This window comes from Cebus imitator, unplaced genomic scaffold (assembly GCF_001604975.1).
Source record: "Cebus imitator isolate Cc_AM_T3 unplaced genomic scaffold, Cebus_imitator-1.0 Scaffold231, whole genome shotgun sequence".
In the NCBI taxonomy this organism is placed as follows: Eukaryota; Metazoa; Chordata; class Mammalia; order Primates; family Cebidae; genus Cebus; species Cebus imitator.
This window is the reverse complement of record NW_016107546.1, coordinates 2,258,532-2,265,109: the sequence shown is the minus strand read 5'-3', so window position 1 is coordinate 2,265,109 and position 6,578 is coordinate 2,258,532.

Here is a 6,578-nt window from a genome sequence, read left to right as displayed (position 1 = left end):
AAAAAAAAAAAAAAGAAAATTTATTAAGAAAGTGAATAAAGGAATGGCTACTCCATAGGCAGAGCAGCAGCTTGGGCTGCTCTATTGATAATACTTACAGTTATTTTTTGATTATATGCTAAACAAGCGATGGTTTATTATTTATGGGTTTTCCAGGAAAAGGGTGGACAATTCCCAGAAAGGAGGGTTCCTCCCCCATTTAGATCATATAGGGTAATTTCTGGAAGTTGCCATGGGATCTGTAAACTGTCAGTGGGAGTGTCTTTTCGCATGCTAATATGTTATAATTAGCAAATAATGAGCAATGAGAAGGACCAGAGGTCAATCTCTTCACCATCTTAGTTTTGGTGGGTTTTGGCCAGCTTCTTTACTTCATGCTGTTTTATCTGCAAGGTCTTTATGACCTCCTGTCTCATCCTGTGACTTAGAATACCTAACCTCCTGGGAATGCAGCCCAGTAGGTCTATCTTATTTTACCAGCCCTGTGCAAAATGGAGTTGCTGTAGTTCAAATGCCTCTGACAAATTTCACCTTTCCCTTTTACAAGGGAACCCTTAATGCTAAGGGTTGTAAAGGGATAAAGATCCATTTTCTGTAACTTTTTCAGGCTGAATAGGGGCAATTGTATTTCTGCCTGTTAGGGTCTCTTGTATTCAGGGTAGAGAGGAGCTGAGTCAGAAAGCATCAGTATGAGGAGGGCCACTCTTACCTCTGACAAAAGGTGATAGAGTTTCCGATTCTGAAGAAAACAGGTAGAGAGAAACAAATGCTCCAGAGTTAGTTCACAGGAGTAGACTTTACTTAATTTTTAAAAGCAGTAAAGCTCAAAGGAATGCTTGATTCCAAAGTCAGCCAATTGGTGCGTCAGTCTATCTCCTTTGGGTTGGGGGAGTCTCCTCAGTTTTGTCCCTTCGTGGTTCACCAGGAACACAATACTGGAAAGAGGTCCTGATCCAGACCCTAAGACAGGGTTCTTGGACCTCACACAAGAAAAAATTTGGGGAGAGTCCATAGAGTAAAGTGAAAGCAAGTTTATTAAGAAAGTAAAGGAATAAAGAAGGGCTACTCCATAGGAAGAGCAACCTGGAGTTTTTTTGGATGATGAAAATGTTCTGAAATTAATGATGATAGTTGCACAGCTCCGTTAATGTACAAAAAAAGCACAAATGTATATTTTTAAAGGGTGATTTTTATGGTATATGAATGTATCTTGGCCTTTTTTTTTGAGACGGAATCTCACTCTGTCACCTAGGCTGGCGTGCAATGGCGTAGTCTTGGCTCATTATAACCTCCACCTTTTGGGTTCAAGCGATTCTCCGGCCTCAGCCCCCCGAGTAGCTGAGACGATAGGCATGCACTACCATGCCCGGCTAATTTTTGTATTTTTAGTAGAGAAAGGATTTCGCCATGTTGGCCAGGCTGGTCCTGAACTCCTGACCTCATGATCCACCCGCCTTGGCTTCCCAAAATGCTGGGATTACAGGTGTGAGCCACTGAGTCCAGCCTTTTTTTTTTTTTTTTTTTTTTTAAAGAAGAATATAAACAGTTTTAAACTGAAAAGAGAAGAGAAAATTAGCTTGGAGTGATCAAGGAAAACTCTTTGAAAGCTAGATCAAGGCCAGAACCATGGTGGCTGCATAGAAATGTACTTTGGCTCTGGACTCAAAAAAGATGGCTTAAAGAAAGAAAAGAAAAAAAGAAAAAACAATTAAAAAAAAAAAAAGATGGCTTAAGGACCCATGTCTGAGAGGAAGAAAAGTTGGTAAGGGTCAAGTGTTATTAGCTTGCTTTATCTGAACCCACTTTAAGCCTTGTCTACTGAAACTAAGGCTGCTGAGGCAGAAATAATTTGATAAACGTTTATTGGAAGTCGAATTGTAAGGATTGAACTGGGAAGACACACCTACAGAGTTAGGAGTGTTCTGAAGTCTGTTACAAGTTAGTTACTGGAACAGGCTTTTCAAAGGACAGCCATTTTAGGAGAAGGAAGAAGGAGAGGGAGGGAAGGAAAAGGGAAGAGTACTCTTTATACCAAAGTTGTTGGAGAATACATATAATACAGAAGTTACAGTCAGTGGCTACAGATTACAACATGCAGGATAAAATGTCTATATGCAAGACAGTCAGTAAAACTTTATGATCAGAAGTCAGTGTCCTTTTCAGGGTCAGTAGGTTGTGCATTAATCAGTATGTCAACAATTTGAAGAGCTCACAGATTCTTGACTCAGGGACAGGATGTTACCATGAATCACAAGATCTCTCCAAGGCAAGTTAATTTGGAAGCGTGTTTACTTTAAAAGTGAACTACAAAATGTGACATATAGGTAATCAGCCTCATGACAGTCTCAAAAGGTAATTATTATCAAGAATGACATTTAATGAATTATCAAGAATATTATTTAACAATTAACTAGCAGGGCACAACCACTCAGCCATGCTGGGTAGGGTCCTGGGAAACTTGGATCTTGGGGAGGCCTGGAGTGAGCTAAAGTGGTTTCTTTTTACGGACTGATATGGAAAAATCAGTCTTTTTACGGACTGATATGTCTCTAATTTAACAACTGGTATGTTTTTACCAGTGCATACAAGCTAAATATCAGTGCTCATTAGTCTAACTTCCATTTTACACTTCAGAAAACTGACACTTAAAAAATTAGGAAACTTACCCGACTTACTACACTCTGTTGTTTTTTCTGGGAAAGCAGGAGAATCTTAACTGACCTGGTAGAGATGCTAACCTCTGTATCAGGCTAGAGTCAACAGAATGAGATCGAGCATTCAGCCTTAACAGAGTTGAAGGGGAGTTAAAGACATAGGGAGCCACACACCTGATAAAACTGGATCAGCCACATCATCCTATGGTAAGACTTTCATGACATTAGGATCAATAACCCTGGTTCTGTAAACGTGTCCATTGCTATGTTCTTCATCTCTTTTTGCTTTGTTTTTCACTGTATTTCCTGGGGTGTGAATTGCAACCACAAACTTGGATATTTAAGAAAAACCATGTTTCCTTACTTTCCTTAAATTAAGCTTGACTCTGAGCCCCTATCACATCAAGCTGGCAGGAAAATTTAATCTCAGTCAATTTCCTCTCCTTTATGCCACCAGATCAGGCATAGTATTTGAAGAGGCCTCTCTAGTCTTTAATCCATATTGGTTACTACTGAGATTCCCATGGTTCTTGAAGCCACACAAACCCTTCTATTTCAGACATTATGTTTCAGTAAAGCGTGGGAATCCCTGCTGTGTTTGGAAACCCTGAAGTTTAGAGGTCTGGCCTTTCTGAGGTTAGACTCTTAGGTTAGGTCTTGGCACTACTTCAGGGCACTGCTGGGAGAGAAGAGATATATCAGTTCTTTCCTAGCCTAAGGAAATCTCCATTTCCTCCTGCGGTTTTTATTTTTTGTTTTAGATACAGGGTTGCGCTCTGTTGCGCAAGCTGTAGTGCAGTGGGGCGATCACAGTTCACTGGAACTCCTGAGCTCAAGCAGTCCTCCTGCCTCAGATTCCCTGGTAGCTGAGGCTAAAGGCATGCATCACCATGCCTGGTTAATTCTTCAATTTTTATTTTGTTATTACTTTATTATTTTTTAAAATTGTATTTATTTATTTTCTTTGAGACAGAGTCTTGCTCTGTCACCCAGGCTGGAGTGCAGTGGCACAATCTCAACTCACTGCAACCTCTGCCTCCTGGGTTCAAGTGATTCTCCTCCCTCAGCCTCCCAAGTAGTTGGGATTACAGGCATGAGCCACCACGCTCAGCGAATTTTTGTATTTTTAGTAGAGACGGTGTTTCACCATGTTGGCCAGGCTGGTCTTGAACTCCTGATCTCAAGCATCCACCTGCATCAGCCTCCCAAAGTGCTGGTATTACAGGCATGAACCACTGCTTTTCATTCTTTCTTTGTTTTTGTTTTGTTTTGTTTTGTTTTGTTTTGTTTTGTTTTGTGAGTCTTGTCTGTCACCCAGGCTGGAGTACAATGGCGAGATCTCGGCTCACTGCAACCTCCATTCCCAGGTTCAAGCGATTCTTCTGCCTCAGTCTCCCAAGTAGCTGGGATTATAGGCACCTGCCACCATGCCCGGCTAATTTTTGTATTGTTAGTAGAGATGGGGTTTCACCATATTGGCCAGGCTTGACCTCATGATCCACCCGCCTTGGCCTCCCCTACACGCTGGGATTACAGGCATGAGCCACCGCACCAGCCTAGCTTTCTATTCTTTAAATATTCCAGATAAAGGAATACAAAATGCTTACCTACCTGCCTGGAAGGGATAAAGGGGGAAATATAGGGCATTCGTGTCTCCATAAATTATCCTGCCAGATCACTAAAAGCCTTTAACAAATTTAAACCTTATCATGTTGGGTTTTTTGTTTGTTTGTTTTGAGATGGAATCTCACTCTGTCACCCAGGCTGGAGTGCAGCGGCACAATCTCGGCTCACTGCCAACCTCCACCACCCGCGTTCAAGTAGTTCTGCCTCAGCCTCCCAAGTGGCTGGGATTACAAGCGTGCACCACCATGCCCAGCTAATTTTTGTATTTTTAGTAGAGGTTGGCCACGCTGGTCTTGAACTCCTGGCCTCAAGTGATCTGCCCACCTCAGCCTCCCAAAGTGCTGGGATTACAGGCATGAGCCACCATGCCCAGCCTTTATCATGTTGGGTTTTTTAAAAATCATATTGGTTTGGGACCAGGCGCGGTGGCTCACGCCTATAATCACAGCACCTTGGGAGGCCAAGGCGGGTGGATCACGAGGTCAAGAGATAGAGACCATCCTGGTCAACATGGTGAAACCCTGTCTCTACTAAAAATACAACAATTAGCTGGGCATGGTGGCGCTCGCCTGTAGTCCCAGCTACTTGGGAGGCTGAGGCAGGAGAATTGCTTGAACCCAGGAGGCGGAGGTTGCGGTGAGCCAAGATCGAGCCATTGCACTCCAGCCTGTGTAACAAGAGTGAAACTCCATCTCAAAAAAAAAAAAAAAAATCATATTGGTTTTAAGAGTCTAAGGTGGCCAGGTGTGGTGGTCACGCCTGCAATCCCAGCACTTTGGGAGGCTGAGACGGGTGGATCACAAGGTCAGGAGTTCCAGATCATCCTGGCCAACATGGTGAAACCCCGTCTCTACTAAAGAAATACAAAAATTAGCTAGGTGTAATGGCATGCATCTGTAATTCCAGCTACTCTGGAGGCTGAGGCAGGAGAATTGCTTGAACCTTGAAGGTGGAGGTTGTAGTGAGCCAAGATCATGCAACCGCACTCCCTGGGCAACAGAGCAAGACTCTGTTTAAAAAAAAAAAAAAAGAAAGAAAGAAAAGTCAAAGGTAACCAGGAGAAGTGGCGCCCACCTGTAATCCCAGCTATTTAGGGAGGCTGAGGTGGGAAGATTGCTTGAGCCTAGAAATTCAAGGCTGCACTGAGCCATGATCCCTCCACAGTATTCTAGCCTGGGTGACAGAGTGAGACCCTGTGTCTTAAAAACAAAAACCAAAGAGTCAAAAAGATTTGTTCTCACCTGTAAGCTTGAGGCCTCAAAGTGCTCATTGAAAAGAGATTTGGGGCTAATTGCAGAAGTTCATGCCTGTAATCCTAACACTTTGGAAGGCTGAGGTGGGCAGATCACTTGAGCCCTGGAGTTTAGCCTGGGCAACATGGCAAAACCTTGCCTCTACAAAAGATTAGCTGGGCATGGTGGTACAGTCCTGTAGTCCTAGGTACTTGGGAGGCTAAGCTGGGAGGATCACTTGGGCCCGGGAGGTTGAGGCTGCAGAGTGACCTGTGATTGTACCACTGCACTCCAGCCTGGATCACGGAGACCCTGTCTTAAAGAAAGAAAAAAAAAGAGATTTGGTGGCAGAGTGGACTGTTGTATCCTGGAGATCTTGTATGGTTCCTGGGGTATTGCAAGAAAGGGAGTGGCAGTGAGAGTGTAAAAGACAAATGCCTAGGTGGTGCCAAAATCCTGTAAGGTGCTGGGCATGGCTCATACCTGTAATCCCAGCACTTTGGGAGGCCAAGGCAGGCAGATCACCTGAGTTCAGGAGTTCAAGATCAGCCTGACTAACATGGTGAAACCTTGTCTCTACTAAAAATACAAAAATTAGCTGGGTGTGGTGGTGCAGGCCTGTAATCTCAGCTACTCGGGAGGCTGAGGCAGGAGAATCCCCTGAACTGGGGAGTCAGAGGTTGCAGTGAGCCAAGATGGCGCCACTGTACACCAGCCTGGCAACAAACAAGACTCTGTCTCAAAAGAAAAATCAGAAAACAAACAAACAAAAGAAACAAGAATCACAAAAATATTTTAGAAATATAATTTATGAGAAATAAAGTACAGTGTTGTGCTCTATGTTTAAAAGCCTGCCACTAGGAGGAGACAAATGAATTAAAAATTGTTTAATCTGTTCTTTTAGAACACGTTTTCTTTTTTTGTTTGTTTTTTGAGACAGAGTCTTGCTCTGTTGCCCAGGCTAGAGTGCAGTGACACCATCTCGGCTCACTGCAACCTCTGCCTCATGGGTTCAAATGATTATCTTGCCACAGCCTTGTTTTTGAGTTTTCTTTTTTTTTTTTTT